Source organism: Drosophila takahashii, chromosome X (assembly GCF_030179915.1).
Source record: "Drosophila takahashii strain IR98-3 E-12201 chromosome X, DtakHiC1v2, whole genome shotgun sequence".
In the NCBI taxonomy this organism is placed as follows: Eukaryota; Metazoa; Arthropoda; class Insecta; order Diptera; family Drosophilidae; genus Drosophila; species Drosophila takahashii.
Window position 1 is genome coordinate 18,371,942 of NC_091683.1, and position 20,761 is coordinate 18,392,702.

Here is a 20,761-nt window from a genome sequence, read left to right on the forward strand (position 1 = left end):
TTTCGACTTTTTTATTTTGAGTTAGGAACGCCAAAACAATATCTATATATATTTTTATTTTATAGCTTTATATTATTAACTTTTTTGTATAATTCGTATATTTATATATTTTTTTAGAAAGGTCTCTGGAAAAGGAAATCCCGACGGTTACAGGATGCGAATTCTGGCCGAGAAAAGTTGCACCGCACAGCAGCGCCCCCCAGCGTCATAAATACGCAACAAACGTAAAAATTAAACAAAAACATAACAAATTCATGGGTGCATATATGTGTGTGTGTGTGGGCGAGCGTAGCAATATTTTGTGTAGCCATGCACTGCGAGAAAAGCAAAGGAAAAGGTTCCATATTTTAACTACTTGTGTTGTTCCTTTCAAGATATATTACAGCTTTAAATAAATGATACCTACCATTTTTATTTTATTTTATATATTTAGGTTTTCGAAATCTCTAAAATGGAAATCCACTTTTCCACTATAATCTTAAAAATTTTCTTTGGCACACTTCATGATTACCAATAATTTTTTGTCTGTTTTTGTGGGATTTGAAGTGGGCCCAATTGAGTTTTGTCTACATGCTCCAGCCTCTTTTATCCTTTTTTAATCCCCCCTGCGATCCCTTCGTCCTTGCTACCATTCCATCTGATTCACCCGCCAGTTTTCAACCGGCGATTCCTTCAACACTCGTGGAAATTGCGGAAACGGGTGTTCCTGTGAGGGGCATGGGTTCGCGTCCGAGTTCATTGTGCATAGTCAAATATTTTTCACCATAAATTTCGCACGTCCATCAAAAATTGATTGCGCAACGAGCCGTGCAACCTTTGCACCTTCAACTTTCAAACACACACAACACCCACTCGTGCATTGTTGGTGTTCAAATTTGGAATATTGTTTACATATGGGCATTGTCCAGAGTTCCAGCCACCCGCAGATTGGCGGTGCACTTCTTTTTTTCCATTCCCCCCCAAAAATACCATTTTCCTCTCCGGTTACCCATATTTCTATTTTCTATTTTCGATTTTGAACCAGCGCAGCGATAAATAAATTCAGCAGTTTGGTTAGAAAATTAAAAATCCTTTGAGCGGGCTTTGATTTGATTTAAAGTAGCTAGAAAATATTTAAGTAAATTATTTTCAATAACTTTAGGAATATCTTAACTCTTTATAATTACCTCTGTGTCCAAACAGCGATTAAAGCGGCTAGCAATCACTTGAATAAATTTGTGTACTCAGTGCACCTGCTGCACCACCCCCTGCTGAACCACCCCCAATCGGGAGGCCACCCCTTGAATTTCCAGCACCACCAACGCCAATTGCTGTCCCCAAATGCGAATGGGGAAAAAAGTTGAGATGAAATGGCTGCCGAAGTGCAGCAATGTGCACTAATTTCATTGCTGAGTGCTTTTAGTGGGGACAGCGCCACCCACTAACCAAGCAGCCACCCACCAGCCAACCACCCAACCACTGGAAAAGAACCGCCAATCCGCCGGGCGAATGAAAAGCCCGAGTGGAGAGTGGAAACTTGTGCACAAAAAAGAAAGATGTCAACAGCACCAATTAGTTTGAAAAATTGGCATAAATGAAGCCCGAAGCGAAGGGTGGTGGTGAAGCTAGGTGGGTGGTGCTGGGCGGGTGGCTCTGGCCAGGTGGGTGGTGCAGCTGGAGCTGCGACAAGTGCCTGCTGCCATTGCCATGTTGTAAATAAATGTAGTGGTGGCTCAGCCTCGAGAGCCACTCGATTTCGAATTATGAGCACCGCCCAGCCATCTAATGAGAACTTCCATTCGAGTTTCCCTACACGGCGACAAAAAATATAGTTTATAATTAAATATAATATAATTTAAGTAATGATGCATTTAGTGAAATATTTAATAAATAACTGGATACAAAAGTACGGCCCTTTGTTTTACAATAAAAATAAAGATACAATTTAAGTTTTCAATATTAACCAGAGAATAAATAAATAAACATTAACCACTAAAAATAAAATAAATACAAATAGCATGATTTTAATTAAAAAATGTAATAACTAAATAGGTAATACGTTTCCTTATAAGAACTGCGAACTTACTTTAGTTGTTTTACTTAAACATTCCCAAAAACTGATTATCCAAAGTCAACAAAGAATTAACATAAAAGAATTAAAGAAATAAAAAATTAAATAAAATAAAATTAAAGCAATCGGACTTATTGTTTCCCCGGAATCTTTTCGTTTACTGTATTCCTGAGGTTCCTGAACTGGATGTGCGACAATATTCCTGAATGGGTCGGGTCACTCAAAAATCGGTTAGCCGCCGAGTCAAGTGAGCCACTGAGCCACCGAACCACCCACTCCTGTGGTTGGTCATTAATTAAAATACACAAAATTGCACAAGTGCCCGAAGTGGTTCGATGAGGCCAAAGAGGGGAGCCCAAGGGTTCTGGCTGTGGGTTTGGTATGGTTATGATTTCGAGTTCCCAGTTTTGAGTTCCGAGGTTCCCGGCTTCAAAGTGTCGCCCTCGATTCACATTTTGTCCCTTCTTCATCTCCGCCTGGGTTTTCGCTCTTTTTTGCACTTATTCTGTAGTATTTTTTAATTAAGTACGGCTGGAGTTCTTTTTGCGGAATGAAAGGCAATAAATGCCACTCTGGCAAATGAAATTCTCCCCGTGCCGCAATTTCGAGACGGGATTCCAATTTCGCTGTGTGAAGCCCAACAAATGCCAAAATGGCCGACATCTGTTCGAAAAGCGAAGGGGAGGAGGATGCGGATGCGGACATGGAAAGAGGGTGGTTCAACTGTCGCCCTAATTAATACACCCCATCATCATCTAAAGCCCAGGCCAAACAAAAAACTAAACCCTCCTCGAGCACAAAGGCCGCCATTTAGCGCTCAAGTGCTCGGCGGATTGAGGATTCAGGATTCAGGGGATTCTCGAGTGGTGGCGACAAAATTTCGAACGCCCCGTACATCCGCAGCGCTAACCTCGCACATCCGCACCCATATCCGCATTAGCGCGAGCCCAGAAGATGCTGAAATTAATTTCGCAGCGCTTTTAATCAAATGCTGGCACATGTCGTCGACGGGGGTGCAAATTGCCCGCTTATGTGCTGTGTGCTGTGTGCTGTGTGCTGCGTGCCATGGATATGGACGGATTATGGGGCATTTCATCAAATCAAACAACTTGCGACAATTCCCGGGAGCCAGATCAAAATGGCCACCACCATGGAAAGCTTGCCAAACACACTCGGCACCACTTCGAACCGCCTAACCACCCAACCACCGTTGACGGCATTCAAACAGACAAGGAGTTGAGCCAAGTGGAAAAATAATGAAAACATTCGAGGATAATGATGACGTCGCCGTCGACGGTCCTTGAAATCGATATAAGGTCGGTTTGTTTTGAAAGGAAGAGGAAGAGGAAGGAGGAGAGGGTGCATATAGCTATATGGCTAAGCCGGGGATAAGTGAGCCAACCACCCCGAAAGGAAGCCAGCATCCTGCCAGGACAACCCTGCCAGCACCCAGCACCCAGGACTCGGGACTCTAGATTCCAGATTCAAGATTTGACATTCAGCAGAGGCGGGGAATCGAAGGGGCTGGGCGAAATCGAGACACTCGACACAACAACCGTCAGCGGAAGTCCTCGATAGGCCTCGAGGAAGTAAACACTCTTCAGATGCCCGCAAAAGCTCCTCGAGGTGGAATATTGGGCCAAAGGCTTAGGGGAAATAATGCAAGGGTGTTGGAAGGCTCACAGAAATTGCTTCGATCAGTGGGAGATTTTTAAAAAATATTATTACCTGAATAACATCTATTTTCTAGCATATCAAATTAAATTATCTTAAAATATCATCTGTAAACAAATAGGGTTTTATAACAGAACGACTTAATAATTATTTTAATCCTTTGTGTGACAACATAAATGGCTTCAAAGTGTCAATTACAAATGTATGATAGTCAGACTCCCAGTTTCCTGGGCTGAATGCTCCTTTGAAATGTGATCGAATCGATGGGCTTATTGGGTCTGGGTCCCTCCTAAACTTCAACCTCCGATTCGGAACCCAAGTCCCCAATCAGCTCCCCACTTTGTAGCTCTGTATGTGTTGTAATGAAAGCAGCAGGATCTGGAGGCGAATCCGAATGGAGTGGAGTCGGGTAAAATGTTTTGTCGTTTGTAATCTATTTACACAAAAGGATGCTCCCGACCCAGACTCTTTCCATTCCACTCCACTCTACTGAACCCATCTCATCTCCTCGTGTTGTGTTATGTTTTTCAAGAGCAGCCGAACAAGGACATCCAGATGGACAGACGATGGATGATGGCGGAGTATCAACAGCAGGACCTGGATGCTGGATCCTGGCTGCAGGATAGTGGATACTGGGAGCTACTGCTGGATGGATTGTCATGGTGAGGCGACATTTCATGACAAATCCTTTGTGCATGCATTCCAGACACTGGCACGAGCGAAGGATAAAGGACGTGGCACGAAGGACCAGAAGCAGAACCTGAAATGCACTAAAACTAAAAAGTTAAACTTTAAACACAATTTATAAAAATGAATCAAGTTTGGCATTATAACAATATTATATTATTATAATATTATCCCTATGTAAAAATAAAAAAAGTCATAGATTTGCTTCAGAAATGGTCAGTTTAAATAAACCAAAAATTTGTTTTTTTTTCTTATACATATTTTGGATATTTTACATATTTTAAACCCTATTTTTCGCCCAGTGTTGTGTCCTGTGCACAGGTTTTCTGCTCCTCTGGTGTTGGCGACACAGTTGACGCGCACTCGCCAAATTCTTGCCCCTGCCACGCCCACCGCCTCCGCCCCAAGCCCCCCTTTTAGTGAAAGGGGGTGGCACTGGGTGTGGGCAAATAAAAAGCGAAATGAAAGTACATCCATGTGTTATTGTGTGCTTTCCTCTGGCTGCCCATCATCGTTTCTATCTGCCCTCTCTGTCTGACCGTCTGTCTGCCGTCTCCTTCTTCTGTGGACAAAAACAACAACAACAACAAGGGGGGAAAAAGCTCCCCGACGGAAAGAAAGAAAGGAAAAAACAACAACTACTGGCTGTACTTTACTTTTTGCTGATGCTCCCAATCCCGTACCCATTATCTCTTTGAGTTTACCTTGCTCGTCTTTTATTCGCATTTCATTTCTCTTCCTCGGGGAATTGTTTTTAGTTGCTGTTGTTTAAACAACACATATATGCTTCTCTAAAAAGTATTCTATACGTTCTTACCATATCCTAAAATATATGTGTATATACTAAAAATAATACATTCTTGGTATATCCAAACATATAAGGCAAATCGCCGCCTTTACAATATTATTCAAGTCAAGATCCCAGAAATTATGAGAATACATTATAATATTTTTGATAATATGATTTTCAAAAATACGAAAATCGCCGCCTTTACAATATTATTTAAGTCAAGATCACAAATAATATGAAAATACATTATAATCTTTTTGATAATATGATTTTCATATCCCGAAATACAATCTTTATCACGACATTAAAACGATTATAGCCAGAATCACAAAATGCATATCATCATATTTATTTAAGATCTATTCCTTTATTTATTTTTATTATAATACTAAATTTTGTATAAAAAAATATACATATATCAAAGTTTTAGGTATCATATCTAGGTTGTTGCTGCATAAACCGTTATTGGTCCCTAAAAGCCGTCGGCTAATCACACCAAAAGCAGAAAAGCTGAGCTACAGTGGAATAGTTGATTAAAATAATGCAAAATAATGAAAGTAATAAGATCATAATTGAAATAAATCATAAATAAATTGTAAATGCTCAATAATTTATTCTTTACAGCGACAATAAACTAGTTAAACATTGAATAACTTAAATATTTTTAAAGCTAGATTTTATGCCATAAACTAAGACTTAAACTGTCCCTGTAAAATGGGGGATTTCGATGGCAGGAGCAGGACGAGGATTTCTTTTCCTTTCCGCCGTCTGTCTATCTCCCAGTTTGTGTCGAGGGTGTGTGTGTTCTGGAGATACATGCAGGGTGTTCCTCCGCAATCCCCCCCTTCGAATCCTCGAGCCGAAGGACTATGTGTTATGTGCCGTGCCGCTGTCGAGTGTTTGGTAAATAACACGTTCGCTGTGTCGCCGCGTCCGAATCTGCACCACCATCGTCACCACGGCTCTGCACCACCATGTTACATAGGGTTGCTGATTCAGATGGCATACCATACCATCCCATACCAGGCCATATCATACAGATTGCCCGGGGAAGCTTTCGGCTTTCGACTTTCAACGCTTTCGGGGTGGAATCAGACTCAGAATCACACTGTACTGCGGGTATTTTGTATTCTGTACTCTGTATTTTGCTGTTCACAAAAAACCGAAAGCTGGAGAAGCCAAGTGAAGTGAAGTGCCAGGGCGGCCGCCATTATGCCAATCATTTCGAAGGGCGGTGCTGTGGCAACCGTGGCAGGCGCCTAAGCAAAAAAAAAAACATACAAAAAAAGGCGGGAAAACGAGAGCCAAAACGAAAATGAAAACGAAAACGAAATGAGATGAGTTGAGTTGAGACGAGATGAAAGCGCGACACGTGTAGCCACCCGCACCACACACATATTCAACCATCGCCCCTTTTCCCCCGCGGACGTTTTTGACTTTTAATGAAATGAATATGCACCGCGTGCACCCACACGCCCACCACCCGCATGTGCACTGCTAAAAAAGAGGATTTACTTAAAAATATAAAACAACATTTTATTAAAAACGGAAAAACACGTCCTTACAAACAGACAAAAACCAACCCAAGTAGAATTTAAACTATAAAATTTCAATTTTAATATTTAAAGGTTTGTGTTCATTTTAGTTTATTTCTACATCACTTTTTAAACGTCATCAATATCTAAATGATTAAATTATGGATTTTTAGGTAAATTCAACTTACCATTTATTAAACTTTTAGCTACTGACTATAATTAAAAAAATTCTTCTAGTTTTTAAAATTTTTCGCCCTACAAAAATATTTGTCATATAAACATGAGGACATTATTTGTTATAAAACTAATTGTCATAATCAAAGGAAATTATATAAGAAAACCTTAACTTTAACCATGCGCGAATTCCCACACGGGTGAAAAATTAAAGAAAATGTGGTATTCAAAAAGAAGGCAACAAAAATGTTGTTCTGAAAAGTGACTTTAACCTTTACCATTATAATTCGCAGCTGGTGTTCTTTTAAAAAAGCTAACTTTAGAAGGGTTTTCCCACGTTTTGAATATATTATCCTGTCTAAAGGCCAAGGATGACTCTTACTATTTTTGGCTGATAAAGGGTGGGCTTTTCTCCAAGTGCACCGCCACTCGGTCCTCCCGATGAACGGTTTGCCTTTGTTCGGGCCCTTTGTTCGCATTCAAGTGTCGATTTGTATGCCCCAAACTCCGAATCCGCCTCCGACTCCTCCTCCGATTGCGATTCCGATGCCGACTTTCCGGCAAACTGCATCCGGCGGAGAATGTGTGCTGGACGGATCCCAAAGCCCGTAAACCGTATCCCGTATCCCGTAAACCGTTGCCGTTTGCCGGGTGTTGCCGTAATGCACTTGAGCATAATTTATGCTGTTAATTAGTCCCGACTCAGTCAATGGCCATTCACACGATTCGCCCCCGATTTTTCGCATTTTCCAACCATTTTCCCCATTTTCGTGAGTGCTATATGTGTGTGCTCGCTGCTTTTGGCATTGTTTTTGGCCCTAATGAGCCAACTTTTCAGGGAGCGCATGTTTAGGGCCTGAAGTGCGGATTAGGATCTGTATGGTCCTGGATTCGAGATGGAGCTCGGCGATTGATTGCGGGCTGCAGTGCCATTCGAGGGCATCCGCAGAGGTGTGAAGAAAGTGGATAATACGGCTCTTTGTGTCCTTCAGGGCAACTTACAGTAAGTAAGTGGGCGGCCAAGTGGCACGAAAACTACTGCTCGCCAGTCGAAAGCCAATTCATAAATGGAAAAAATCAGTTGTTAACGACGGAAGAAATCATAATAAATACATTTAGTTTTGCCAAAAAACGTTGGAAAGTGTGTATAAAGACCCTATGAAGTATTTACATTCTTAATCAAGTTCACTAGCCCAAAATGTAACTTAACTTAACTTTTGGCCATTATTCGCAAATTGGGAATTTTTTCATAATTGGTTAACAGAGTAATGGGTATCTGATAGCCGTGACATAGCATTTCTTCATCTTCAAAGAAGTATAACATTTTTAATAAGATTGTCAGATATTTTCAGTATAATTTCTAAGAATTTAGTTTGCTTTTAAAGACATCATTTTCGGAAATAATAGTCATTAAATAAGAAATTCTATTGACTGGAAAGTTATGTGGTATTCTATTCTAGAAATGTGGTTCAAGTAAACAGATTTCTAACTCTAAAATTCCGTTTTATAAGAAAAGGGAATCCAGATACCTTGTAGGCCTCGAAGAGGTATGTATTAATGGCTAGCTAATTCTGGATTTTAATTTTCAGCCGAGAAAAGGCGGCAGCAAACGCATTTTCATCCTCTGCTCCTTGAGCACGTCTGCTGCCCCCGGCCTCCCGATTTTGAAGCCCCAAAGCCCCCCATTTGCAACCATCAAAAACATATGGATACAAAAAGGAAAAAAATGCGGAGCTACAAAAAGGTTATTGTCATTTCTCAAGGATATTTCGCCATTTCTTCTTCTTTGGCTGCTCCAAACGAGCGATTTTAATTAACTGCTAGTTGCTCCCTCTACCCGTCTCCTTTCCCCAGTCCTTCCCTCTCTCTTTCTCCTTCTCTAGGCCCAAGATAAAAGAATCAGAGAAATGGGAGTTGCAAAAAATCACCAGCAAAGCGTTTTCCCCCAGCTTTTTTCCGTGCCTTTTTTAATATTTTTCCTTTCTTTTTTTCGGGGCGTTTGTCAAAGCTTCGTGGATGGAAAAAAAGAGGAGGGTGACGAAATGGGGGGTTTTGTGGAGATTGGGTTCGCTTTGTTTGGTGTTTGCTGAAAAGATTGTTTTGTTGTAATGCCGCCATTTTGAAACTGAGTGGAGCCCCGCTGGAAAACAAAAAAAAAACAAAGCAAAGCAAAATGGTAGCCAAATGAGGCAAAAAATGTGTAAGTCAAGCGATGCCACAAAGATATAATAGGCCAATCGGGCTAACCATTCAATAACTAAAAGTTCCCGAATCAGAGAATAATACGATTAAATTAGAATCAGACGTTTTTAACCTTATTATCAAAATAAATGTAAGGGTTTTATATAGTCTTGTATTTTTAATTTCAACATTTAATCAATAAATTCAATAAAAATCTCTACTTTAAAGGCTCAAAACCCCTTAGATTTTTCAGAAAAAATCAAATAGGGCTGTACCTCCCTAGTCCGCTGGTCGAATCTTCCGGCAAATGCCATTTCATCTCATTCCAATTAGTTTCCAGCGAAATGGTCGTGCGATTCTGAGAATTGGCTGCCCTGAAAAAGAGCCAAGTTGATTACCATTTCCATGGACAACTGACGAACCCTCTTGCCACCATATTGCCATGACACTCACCCCGATGCCCCCTCTATATATGCCTATATATATATATATATATATATATATATTTGTATGTATCTGTAGCAAAGTGTGTGTCTCCTGGCGTATTTATGTGTTTATTTGTTGGAGAGGCGTTCTAATTAGAGAGCAAAAATTCACGCAGATTGACGCAAGCACCACTCAGCCCACACAAAGTGGTCTACAGTGGGAGTAGGGATGGGGATTCCGGGGGCCAGAGACACCCTCGTCGCTCGCACAATGGGAATGCGGGGTGCAAATTCTTCAATTTAATAACTCACATCCGGAGGCGGTGATGATGCTGCTGCCTCTGCTGATGATGATGAAGCCCATGAACAACTCCGCCTCGACGAGCAACTGAATGTGTTTGGTGGCCATGTACATACATATATGTAGGTATATATCTATATATGGCATGTGAACAATAAGATGTTGGTACATCAACCACTGAAGGACTCCAAAGCGCCTGACGAATGGTTGACACGGAGGCAAACACGGACACGGATGAGGATGCGGATGCGGACAGGACCAAGGACTGCCTTTGGCACCCCTGAGTTGCTCAAATCCAGGGTATACGTCTTCATACTTCTCAATAATATTTCTAGTGATATTTAATTATGATTATAATTTGAAAATATTTTATCATATATTTACAATATTCCATTTTTGTATATAAATATATTTAGACACATAATTCAGACTTTTTATTGTGTATTATAAATAGGTAAAAATAATCAAAAGAAAATAACTAAAAGTAACTAGCTTATTTAGTTTTAAACCTTCAACTTCTTAAAAAATATAAACCAAATTCTTCAGTTATGATTGATAGATCTAAGATATTTTTTTTTAAATCAATAGGTTTTCAGTACCATCTTAAGTATTACATTGTAATTCCCTAATTAATTCCGTGAATTCTTTTATTTCAATTTTAAAAAGCAATTACTCTTCCAATCCATATCCACATTATAAGTCAAATTTAGCCACTCGAAATAAACCCTTTCTCATTGCAACTTTCGGTTGTAGAAACGAAAGTCAAGTACCGGGTATCGCAAAGTCGGAAAACTTGAACGATTCTGTTTGTTTTCCTTTTTCCCGCTGGTGTTGTTGGCGGTGGTTGTTTGCACAACAGCAAAAAGAGGGTGGTTCCAAGGACGTGGACTGGGTGGTTGGGTGGCTTTGGGTGGTGGGGTGCTTCAATGGGTGGGTTGGCCATAGCGGAAATGAGACGTTTCATTTACATTCACACAAAGCGCTGATTTGGGCTCGAAAATTGGGATATACTTTGAGCTTGAAAGTGGGATTTTGTGAGATGATGATTTTGTGGGTTGGGATGGGCATATATTTTGGATTTGGGATTCCGGATGGCTGATGGCGAATGGCGGAACTGAAGTTAAACTGAGAAGCATGCAAGTGACAGTTGGGTAATTTCCAAAAAGAGAGAGAGGAAGGGAAGCAGTGAGAGAGAGAGAGAGAGGGAACAGCTAACAGGACGAGTGGCAACTGTACCTGTACAGTCCGTACGCTCGCCTCATGCATATTGAATGATTATTCCGCCGGACAGGAACCGGACCCACATTCCAAAAAGGGGGGCAAAGGGGGCGGCGGAGCATTTGTATTTCCGGTGCTTAAGACAAATTTTAAAAGAGGCGCCATCAATATTTGATGCCACTTCCTGGCTGAACTCGCTGCCAACTCCGACTGGCTTTCTAACAGGATGCGATGTCCTTGGCAGCTTCGCTTTGGGTTTGGGTTTGGGTTTGGCTTTTGTGGCCCCAAAAGTGGGCGCAAAATGTGGGCGAGGCTTTACTTATACATGTCATAATCACCACAGTGAGTTAATTCAAGTGCGATTTTAGCCTTTAACTTTTAAAGCTCGGAATTTTCTTTCTTTCAGTGAATTTTATGTTATTGCATTCTAGGTTTTGGCTTCAGAAGAAGAATTAAAAATCAAAATAGAGTTCTTCATGAAGATAATAATTATTACAAAGTAATTTTAAAAAATTAATTTAAATTAAATTTTATTTTGTATCAAAAAAGGCACGAACAATTCCTTGAAAACAAAATATTATATATAAAATACAAAATACAAATAAAATACAATTTCCTATCATTTCAGTGGGTTAAGAGATTAATATTCATTTTGCATTTGAAACAGAAAGTAATTACCCACACAGAGAAAAAAAAACACCAAAAATAATCATCCATCGGGTATTTTTTCATATCAATTTCGGTCCATCTGTTTTCATGTCAAAATGATATTTCCGAACATATGATTTTGTACCATATTGATATGAAATCATACCATTTTGTTATGGAAAAATTGATATGAAACAATATAAGTTCCATATTGTTCCGTTTTTTTCTCTGTGCATCAACATTTGTGCCAATTTACATCTAATGATGGTCGATATTTCAGCTTTTCCTAGTGTGAAGCGTTGATTAATTAGAGAAATTCTCAGGACAGGCAGGTATTTCGGAATTTTGCACAAATCATTGAGGCTGTAAGTAGAACATGCATTATCGAGATATCATATTATTCGGTTGTTAACGAGGTATTGAAACCGAGTACAAATTGGCATGCACAAGTGCAGTCCATGGGAAAGGGGAAATAATGAGTTGGAAATGGATGTCTAATATTGCATCGGACATCGGGCATCGATATCTGCGATATAATTGGTACTCGAGAGTTGGATTACAATTCGTGTCCGGTCATCGCAGGATTTCTGCAGCCCCCTTTCAGCTCCTTTGGCTCCTTCAGCTCCTCTATCCACTTGCATCCAAATCTCCGGACTTGTTTGGTGACCGTCTCGAATGTCTCCAGTTTGCCCGTAATGAGCTGCCCATTGTCCAGTTTGTGGGTGGTGAGCGGTAGGCGGTGGGACGGGGGCTTAGGAAGGGGGCGTGGCTCCCATCGAGACAGGGACAAACTATTTGCAACTTTAGCCAGCGCCCAATTAGTGACGCTCAAATAGCAGGAACAGGCAGCTAAAGCAAGAGTGCACTGGAAAAAAATATTATCATTCAAGGATAGTACTCACTTCAATTAAAAAGGCTACGAAATGGAAATATGCATAGGAAATTTGGTTCATAATATATTAATGTTAGTTTCATTCCACTTTTGATTAAGGTGATTTTATTTATTTTAATTTAAAAACCCTTAGATTGTAGATTTATATAATATATACTTTTTTTAGATCCTTTCTTTTTTAATGAATAACTTCTAAGAGCATCAGAAGTTTCACACATATTTTATCGTAAAGTATTCCATTTTAAATTTCTTATAAACTATATATATCATCAATATTTTGTTTACAAGTATTTTTGCGAACCCTTAATACACTTACATTTTTTATTTTTCTAAGGGTAAGTTTCTTATATACTTATTATATTTACTCTTTATTAATTTTTAAAATATTCTGTTAATTCTGTATTTCGATTAAAAGGGACTTCTGTATCCTTTCTAATTTACAAAGGTTCAAGTTCCAATTTTCGCACAGTGCACAGTGTCCACAGAATGTTGCTGTTTGGCTATTGAGCAGGATGTCCTTATACTGACCCCATGCCGCCCACTTATCCAGTCCTTGGATCACCCATCCCTTTGGCAGTTGCAGATTTTGCGCCGCAGCACTTAGAAAATTGCGCCATAATCAGCCGCAGTTGGGCTAAACCGGGGAAAATCGGGGAAAGTCGGGGAAAATCGGAGGAGGAGGAGAACGAGCCTAAAGTCAACAATAAGCCAAGTCCCGGGCCATGAGACCTGGTCTTGATCCTGGTCCAGGATCCAGGACAACAAAAGCCAATGCCAGTTCAGCCTCCACCTCAGCTTTTGCAGCTTCTCTTTCCGCCATCTCTTCATCGGCTGCGGGCCTGCAAAAGTGCTGACTGTGACAGCTTACTTTATTGGCAAAATCAAATCAACATGGCATTTGCATGCACTGCCAAAGATACAGGACCTCCAGGAGCACAAGGAGCAGGCGCAGGCGAAGGACCGGCGAAGGCAGGGGGAACATCACCCAGCCAATCTGCAAATATGATGAAATGCCAGGCTGTTGGCTTCGCCATCGGAATCAGAATCAGAATCAGAATCTGAGAAGGGAGCACTCTGCTCCTCGTCGTCTGCGCTAAATGCAAGTCAAACACAAGTCAAGAATGGACTGCAAAGGGGTCTGCCGGGGGGTTCATCAAGGGGGTTCTCCATGGTAGGGGCGTTGAGTGCCATGAGAAGGGGTCTTGAGGCCCCAGTCCAACTGAAGCACGCACCGTGGCTGGAAAATGCCAAAACCTACCTAGCTTATAATGATTCTGTAATTTTAATGAGCTACATATGAGCATGTTCTATTATTTTATTAATTTAATTTAATTTATTTTCAGTAGTATTACAAAAAAAAATAATAGCTTAGTAAAATCTAAATCACCAAATCCTTACTTTCCACAAAAATATATCTGTATTTTAATCAAAAGAACAGAAATAAATATCAAAATTTACTAAAACGCAAATCTTAATTTTCCATCAAAAAATAATTCGTTTTTTGACCGTAACAATGGAAATATTAGTCCAAATATGGATTGTCATACCTTTCTGAACTCGTTATTAAAATTCCATTCGATTGGCATTTAAACCTTGACATTTTATTTATTTTTAATTTTTCTTAAAAAATTGGAAATTTGCGAAAATTTTCTTTTTTTAAGATCACCCGGAAAGTATCATGGATTTATTTATTATTTTGTTATCTGTTCAAAACAGTATGTATTTTTGGTGTAGGACCATTTTTGGCCAAGTTACAGCAAAAAAACAAAAAGAAAAACATTCAAATTTCTGCCAAAACCCAGACTCCAATTTTTCAAAAAAAAACTTACATCCGAATTTTTTACAAAAAAATAATTCGTTTTTTTGGCCAACATTTTTAGCTTAATGTCAAGCTAAAAATAGTTTTTTTTTCTTAAAGCTCATAAAATATTATAAGATTTCCCATAATCATTTCATATATCATATCCTGGCCACTGTGCTCGACTTTGATGGGATTGTGGGGGATGTTTGGACGTGATGTTGGGATGTTGTGATGCCTGATGGCCTCGTCTAGGTATTGAAGCTTGTAAAAATTGCATGGCGCTGCATTGCCGCTCAAGTACGAGTGGCGTAGTGACGAGCGCTGAGTGCCCACGCCCCGCCCCCCTTTAGGCCCCCGCCAATGGAGCCCCCTCCCCCATACCCTTTTGGCAGCCATCTTAGCCAGGAGTCATTCTCTAAAGGCCTCGTTTTCGAACCAGGCAGTCATTCACATGCATTCAAGTGGGCTCTTGCAGCCCCCTTTTCAGTCGCCCCCCTTTCACCCCCGTATAAGCCATATTTTACCCCCTTTTATACCCTACTTAGAGCGCCCCCCTTTTACCTCTGTCAACAAATCGCATTCATGACATTTTCTTGCATTGACTGGGCCACCAGTTGCCATTTTTAAGGGGGCGGAATGGGGAAAAGGGGGCGTGGGTTGTTGGCTGTTTTATTTATTTGTTGTCGTCATCATCAGTGGTTGTTGTTGTTGTTGTTGGATCCGCCATTTGCCTTTTTAGCCGCCTTCCAAGGGTTGCAGCCTCGGATTTGTAATGAGTCAAAATATGGTGAGTGGGGTTGACGGGGGGTTCCATAGCACAAATTACGGGGTATGAGCCCCTGATTCAGGTGGGGTTGACTTGGCTTGGCTTTAGCTTTGGCTTTGGCGCACTTGACGCGTTTTATAATTTCCGCAAATAACAAACGGCTTAATTTGCGCATATTTCCGTTTGGATTTTCACGACTCGAGTGCCGATGGCGGTTATGAATGTTTTCTCTTTTTTTCTGGGTTTCCATAGGGGCGGAAATTTTTTTCGAGGACGGGGTGTGGTCGCAGCAATATGTGCTAGTAAAACTTTGGGAAAATATAAGAAAGCAATAATATTATTAATATCTTAAATATTCTAAACTTTTAAGTATTTACAATAAATCTGTTAAAATAATTCAAATAATATTTTAAAATAGTGTAAAATGCACATAAAATTTATGATATTTTTTCTTTTTCCTTTCTTGGTTTATTTGTTTCTGTTTATATGATATTTCTCATAAGCCCTGACATTTTCTCGCAGTGTACTGACTCGACTATGTCGGTGACATCCTTCGCCATGTGGATGCTCTGTGACAAAAAGCCTTTCAACGTCGTTAGCTTAATAACTGTCAAGTTGATGTACGTGTATGAATAGGGGGCGGGGGGCTATGGTCTAGGGGGCGTGGCCTGCCCACAAAGTGACGGTTGTTTTTTACATTTCTTTTCCTATTTTTTTTGCACACATTCTTCAGCTTTTGCTGGTTCTTCTACGGCTTCTGCTGCTTCTTTCCGCACTTTGCAGTCGAGCCACATAATTACAACAACAAGAGCTACAAGCCCCCCTCCCACACATATGGGGTTATCCTTTCAAAGGACATGTGCCAATATGACGAATTGCGGTTGCTTGCAAACGAAAAAGAAGAGAAATGCTGAAATAGAGACAAGATATACCTATTATACATTAGTTACCCAGGGTTATACCTTAGGTTAAGTCACGGTTAGCAAATACATTTATTATTAAAATTCAACCTTCATTTAGTTAACAAAAATCGTCTTTAAACGGAAATAAAAAAGACAATTTATTTTGATTAACATTAAAATATTACAAACTATTTTTGCCATAAAAACTGGATAAATATATTCTTTCTTTAGAAAATTGTCAGTAAATTATTATTAATAATTCTTAGATTTTATATCTTTTCAATCAATACTTTTTCTATATTTTAGTAAGGTGAAAAATGATCTATACTCCATTCCTGGAGGTTTCTCAACAGAAATTGAGGACGATGTAGGAAGACTGGGATTGCGGTTCAGTCGCTAGAAATGTGTGAGTGCCATTGATGTTTGTGGGGTGGTTGGGATGGAATGGGATGGGATGGCATGGAATGGGTGTTTGTATCCCCGCCAAAGCCCCCTTTCCCCCGTCGGCAATCCTCGACCTCGACGGTCTCTCATTTCCTCGAGTGGCAGCCAAAACAAAAGATTTCTACTTGCTGCACCTTATCATCTCGACATTCTGCTTTTTTGCGTTCTTTTTTTACCCAGCCCCGAATGACATTTTGCACTTTATTAAAACCATATCAACGAAGCGAAAAAGTCAAATGCAATGCTGATTAGCCTTGTGGTGGGTGGTTGGTTAAGGGGAGGGGGTTTTGGCCACATTTGGCCTTGCGGTTGACAAGCTGTGGAAATTGGCGCTTGATGGCGTCCTTAAGGAAAACTGCTTAATGGCCAAAGGGTTGAGAATCACTAGAAAATTGCAATTTGGGCTCTTGAAAAAGAGGGCAAATGAAAAGCGTAGAGAGAAATTAGGAAAAAATTGTTTTGTTATTTGAACAATTAAAAATTATTTAGTTATTTCTATTATTTCGAAATATTATAATACCTGATAGACATTTTTAAAAGATTTTTTCTTTAACTTGTATAATGTTTTCTTTTTGAAACCTCTCAATACTCAAAAATACTTTAAGAAATGCCTGATTTCTCAGGCTATTTTAGAACCAATTTTCCCGCTTAGTGGAAGGTTCTCGTTCCCACTCCCAGGTTTTGGTATATTAAAAAAATGCTATCTCGAACCAAAACAGCGAGCAGGAGACAAAAAACAAAAATCAGAAGGAAAAAAGCCAGCGAACAAACAGAAAATGGAGCAGGCAAAGGTAAAGGCAAACAAAAATAGATAGAAAGCAAAATATGTGGGTGGGGTGGGCGATTTACTACCTGTCGCCGGGACAGGACAGGACAGGACAACTGCCAACCGAGAGGACATGCTGGACAGCAAGGACATCCAGCCAGCGGGGAATCCATTGCCACCACCGCCACAGCATCCCACATCCAGCTGCCGTACATAAGGACCGTCCTATGTACAAAGCCGCCCGAAAAAAGCCCAGAGAAGAAAAAATATATTTCACTAGGGGAGCAGCCAGGTGAGCACAACAACACCTGAAGGATCCCAGCGGAGGAGGAGGCGGAGGAGGAGCAGGGCGGTGTGGAAGGACACCAGATGACAGGACAACGAAAAAAGAGCGACTTACCCGTCGGATCCCAAGTGCACAGGCAGAAAACCCATAGATTTAGATTTCTGTATAAATATAAAAATAGATATAATCAGTATCAATTTGAAAACTAAGAACGATTTGGGAACTCAAGATTTTTTTACAAAATCAGCACTCCATTTTCTATTATATTTTTAAGTAACACTTCTATCGTTTTTATTTTTTTGGAAATAAAGGAATCCCTTGAATTTAATTCCCCTTTATATGAAAGATTGAACTTTTACAATTTTATATTTCTTAAAATAAAAACGCAAATTTTTGGAGTGTTATTCGGATTTTTTAATTTTAGATCTATAAAATATAGAGACATCTTAAAAATAAATCTAACAACTTGGGAAATTTTATTCTACAAATTTAGGACTTTGTTTGCCATTATATTTCTTTAAAAAAAAATCTATCCTTTTTAGTTTCTTGGAGATTCAAGCCAGATTTTAATGAAATAAAAAAGAGTCATCGGAACGTTTGAAGACTTTCCTGATTTAAAACTACGTACTGAAGAGTGCTCTTGATAATAAATCTATCAGTTTGGAAACTTAAGATTTGCTAAACATTTTCCCAGTGCCTCGAGTTCCTGGCCCAAAAGCGGGCCCAGTGAAGCAGGGGCGTGGATTGCAGGAGCGGCGGAATGGCAAAAGGGATCTGAATTGGGAATGGGCAACGGACTGAGAACTGAGGACGGGGGGTGGTCCTTAGCCACCCCAGACACAGGGCGCATATGTACAGCGCTTACAGCCCTCTGTGCACAGGGGGTTGCTATATATCCGTATATACATATATATACAAGGGAGGGTTCCGTTCCGTTTCGTTTCGAAAAAGCGAGACAAAGTAAAGCGCTATAAGAGCAAATATGGCTGCCAACACCCGAATTCGACACGTAAAGTGACGCGTTAGCTGCGTTGCTATGACAACCCAAAAGGCCTCCTGACTTTCCCCATTTTCCGTTTCCCGCTGCCCGGAAAACCCAGAAAGGAGGAAAAAAGAAACGTTGGAAAATCTGACAAAAAAAGAGCCCAAGATATAAGAGCAAAGAAAACGGCTTGGGCTTTTTCCTTTTTTTTTATTTTCGGGGGTTTTCCCTTTGAACTGCACGGCACGTAAATAAAGTTGATGCGGCGGTCTATATTGGTGGGTCATCGGATTTCGTTTAATGAGATTTTCCATACACGTCGTCGCCAGTCAGGTGAAAAGAAGAACAAGAAGAAGAGGCGTACCCGGCATTGGAAAAGTTCGCCATGGTGACGCGAATTTCCCGGGGGAAAGCAGCCGCCGAAATCTCTGGGGAAATTCACTGGGAGTGCGAACAATTGAAAGTACACGCCACAATTCTTCGGTCAGCTGGATAAAAGGATTTGCCGTCTTAATTAGATGGATTTTCATAATGACTGGTTCTATGTAAGTAATATTTGGGGGCTTAGATATGAGCACACTCATCTAATTTTAAATATTGGGAGAACCCAATCGGGAATATTTTTGAACATATTTATATAGTGGTACAATATTACATTTAGGACAATTGAGTGTTAAGTGGTATTGAACAACAAAATAAGTAAGCTTTTTGTAATGAAAAATGTGTTTATATATTATTATTTATATTATAAAGTATTAATATATTTTATATTCTTGCATATTCCAGTATATTCTTTATTATAATTTCTAGTAAATCTAGTATATTTTTAACACATCGCTTAAATTTTAAGCTTAAACAATAAAATTGTAAAGTTCCTTAAATTGTCACTTGATCCATGATACATGTTGTACATTTCTAGGACTGTAAAATACATTTGTAATACACCATTTAAAAAATGCTTATTAAATCATATGCTCTATTTTCTAGGCTAATAAATATCACCCCACAGATGTTATGTAAGTGGAAAATCTGCCCAGCTACCTTCACTTTTGACACGACTCCCTCGAGCGGGAATTAACCCAAATTGCTGATATGTTCGCGGCACACGGAATTCACAATACGAGATGGAAAAAACACAAAATACAAAAGGCTGTGCAGGGTGCAATCCATTCAAATCAAGCGAATCGAAATCCGGACGCAGTTCGGTGCACTCGCAGGATTTTTATTTTGTGTTTTCCTTTATTTTCGTTTCGGTTACCCATCTTCTGTGTTCTGTGTTCCGTGTTCTGTTTATTCATATACCCCGATATGTATATATTTTTTTATCGTCGCTTATCTGTCTGTCTGTCTGAATTGAGAACTTCCAACTGCAATCTCGCTCGCCCCTGGAAAAAACAATTGTTTCGATTGCGCAAAACGTGAATTTCGTTAGCGATCCGCTGGGATAATAGCTCAAGGCTGTGTGGCTCTATTGTTGCCCTCGGGAGTTCTCAGCTCGAAGGCCTTGAATAAACACAGTTTGTCGGCTAAGCAAACAAAGTAATTGGGTTGCCAAATATTGCGCAGGGATCCTGGATCCCGAATCCCGAATCCTGAATCCTCACCCTCACTTATTTCTTTATTTCATCTCCCGATTCGAGATCTCAAGACTTTGATAAAACAGCCGAAGGTGCATCCTCCTTTTGAGTCGGCGGAAACAGACGATTGTCCTGGCTTTGAAGAGCAGCAACAAGGGATCCTCCTCATCTACTAAGTAGAGGCCTACGAGAACCTAAGCCGAGAAGCTAAGTAGCTGCGATCACCGCTCTTAGATAGATCGATTTACGGAGATGCCGCGATACGAAAGAGTTGTCGAGGGATTACATTCGGATCTCGAGGATCTCTGATCTGTCAAATTGTGCGTGGGCTAATATGGATCCTAAAAATCAAGGTGTCGCGCCAGCTGTCCCTCATTCAAAAAGTCGCCGACCCAAAGGATCCCGCTGAAATCTTTGATATTTTTTTTTGGTTTGGGATAGGAGGTACGAGGCCCGTCCGAGTATTTCCACAAAAGCTCAGGGCTTTGAAGTGGCCGACTATACAATGCTGGCTTTATAGCACACACCTAAGGAGAATTATTGGTATTCTTAAAAAAAAATATATTAATCTAATTATATGTTCGACTTAATTATATTGTGTAAATTCGCTGACTTGGAACAATTTGTTAATCTATTTTATTAATAATAATAATAAAATAATA